A 3,110-nucleotide genomic window follows, 5' to 3' on the forward strand; every position below is an offset into this window, starting at 1 on the left:
GACCACTTCACATCCAAGACCTTATCAGCTACAGTGGTTGAACAACAAGGGAGCTTTAACAGTCTCGCAGCAAGTGATGGTGAAACTAGCGATTGGGAAATATGAGGATGAGCTGCTTTGTGATGTGATTCCAATGAAGTCAAGTCATATCCTTTTGGGAAGACCATGGCAGTTCGAGAGAAGAGTGTTTCATGATGGCTATACCAACAAACAGTCATTTGAGTTCAAAGGACGCAAGGTCACTCTTCTACCACTTACACCCAGCGAAATCTACAAGGACCAGCTTCACATGAACCGCAAGGATACAGAGAAAGTGTCTCACAACTTGTACATCAATCACAGCAAGTTCAACAAGCTATTTGACCCAGAGATGACCACATTCATGTTTGTGTATAAGGAGACACTCACCAGTACTAAGTCATCAGGAGAACTTCCACGTGAGATGATAGAGATTATAGAGGAGTACAAGGATGTATTTCCAGAAGAGATACCTCCAGAAGGAGTTAGAGTGGACGATGAGAAGGTCAAGGCTATCAAGGAGTGGCCAACACCCAAAACCGTGGCAGAAGTCAGGAGCTTTCATGGACTAGCAGGGTTTTACAGGCGATTTGTGCAAGACTTCAGTACTATTGCAGCGCCACTTACAGAAGTTGTCAAGAAGGATGTAGGATTCAGATGGGAGGAAGCACAAGAGAAGGCATTTTCAGCCTTAAAAGAGAAGCTTATCACTGCCCCTATTCTTTTACTTCCTGACTTTATGAAAACTTTTGAGATTGAATGATGCCTCCGGAGTGGGTATATGTGTTGTTTTGATGCAGGATAGGAAGCCAGTAGCTTACTTCAGTGAGAAGCTAGGAGGATCGACGCTAAACTATCCTACATATGACAAGGAGCTGTACGCCTTGGTTCGGGCTCTTCAAACGTGGCAGCATTACCTGTGGCCAAAGGAGTTCGTTATTCATACTGATCATGAGTCCTTGAAGCATCTCAAAGGACAACAGAAGCTCAACAAGAGACATGCCAGATGGATGGAGTTCATAGAGACTTTTCCCTACACGGTTAAATACAAGAAAGGTAAGGATAATGTAGTCGCAGATGCATTATCCAGGAGGTACACTCTCGTTTCTACCTTGTCTTCTAAGCTTGAAGGTTTTGATAAAATAGTAGAACTTTATGAGACTGACATCGATTTTGCTGAGAGCTATGGCAAATGCCATAAGTTTGCTTTTGAAAACTACTATAGGCAGGATGGATATCTATTTTATAAGGATCGATTGTGCATACCAAGAGGATCCATAAGGGAACTGTTGATTAGAGAAGCTCACGGAGGTGGACTAGCTGGACATTTCGGAGTGTCAAAGACTCTACTTGGACTGCAAGAACACTTCTATTGGCCTCAAATGAAGAAAGACGTTGAGAAAGTCTGTTCTAGGTGCCATATCTGCAAAATGGCCAAGGGTAAAGTACAGCCCAACGGCTTGTACACTCCTCTCCCTATCCCTTCTCAACCTTGGACTCATATTTCTATGGATTTTGTTCTTGGCTTACCTCGAACCAGAAATGGTAGAGATTCGATTTTCGTTGTGGTTGACAGGTTTAGCAAAATGGCTCACTTCATTGCCAGTCACAAGACGGATGATGCTGTTATTGTAGCTAACTTGTTTTTCAGGGAAGTAGTACGTCTGCATGGAATACCTCAAGTAATCGTTTCAGACCGAGATACTAAGTTTCTAGGACACTTCTGGAGAACGCTATGGGCTAAACTCGGAACCAAGCTATCATTCTCAACCACATGTCATCCGCAAACAGATGGGCAAACCGAAGTGGTGAACAGGACGCTATCTACACTCCTCAGGACCTTAGTGAAAAGCAATCTCAAGTCATGGGAAGAATGTTTACCACACGTAGAGTTCGCATATAATCACGCTAAGCATTCTGCTACTCTATTCTCTCCTTTTGAAATTGTTTATGGTTTTAATCCACAATCACCTCTAGACTTGATTCCTTTACCTTTAAGTGTGAAGTGTAGCTTTGATGGCAAAGAAAAGGCTGAACAGGTCAGGAGGATACATGCTAAAGCTAAGGAGAACATAGAGAAAAGAACCAAGCAGTACGAGAAACATGCGAACAAGGGCAGAAAGGAGATCGTTTTCGAAGAAGGAGACTTGGTGTGGATTCATCTACGCAAGGATAGGTTCCCAGAAGAGAGGAAAAGCAAGCTTCTACCACGAGCTGATGGTCCATTTGAAGTCATCAAGAAGATCAACGACAACGCCTACCAGATTGATCTTCAAGGTAAGTATAATATATCTTCAACATTCAATGTTTCTGACTTGCTTCCTTATTATGCAGATCCCGATTTGAGGACAAATCCTTTTGAAGAGGGGGAGGATGATATGATCGTGGCCAGCAAGGAGACAGAAGCTGCAGAGAAACCGGAGATCGTGGGAAGGATCACTCGTTCAAGAGCTAAGGAGATGGCCAAGGAAGCTCATGCACTCATAGCTGACGGGTCATTCAATCTACTGAGGATCCAAGTCTTCAACATATCCACCCTGAAGACTTCACCCGGTAATGATAACTAGATAACTTAGCTGTGAAGTTTGTACTCTTTTTCCCATAGANTATCCCTTCTCAACCTTGGACTCATATTTCTATGGATTTTTTCTTGGCTTACCTCGAACCAGAAATGGTAGAGATTCGATTTTCGTTGTGGTTGACAGGTTTAACAAAATGGCTCACTTCATTGCCAGTCACAAGACGGATGATGANCAGATCACCTAGACGCTTCGTTGTTTTTCTTATTTCCTTTACACGCCTTATTGTTTTATTTGGAGTGTCGAACCCTAGGGTTTATTATAAACCCCAACNGCATGGAATACCTCAAGTAATCGTTTCAGACCGAGATACTAAGTTTCTATGACACTTCTGGAGAACGCTATGGGCTAAACTTTGAACCAAGCTATCATTCTCAACCACATGCCATCCGCAAACAGATGGGCAAACCGAAGTTGTGAACAGGACGCTATCTACACTCCTCAGGACCTTAGTGAAAAGCAATCTCAAGTCATGGGAAGAATGTTTACCACACGTAGAGTTCGCATATAATC

Source organism: Camelina sativa, chromosome 7 (assembly GCF_000633955.1).
Source record: "Camelina sativa cultivar DH55 chromosome 7, Cs, whole genome shotgun sequence".
NCBI lineage: Eukaryota > Viridiplantae > Streptophyta > Magnoliopsida > Brassicales > Brassicaceae > Camelina > Camelina sativa.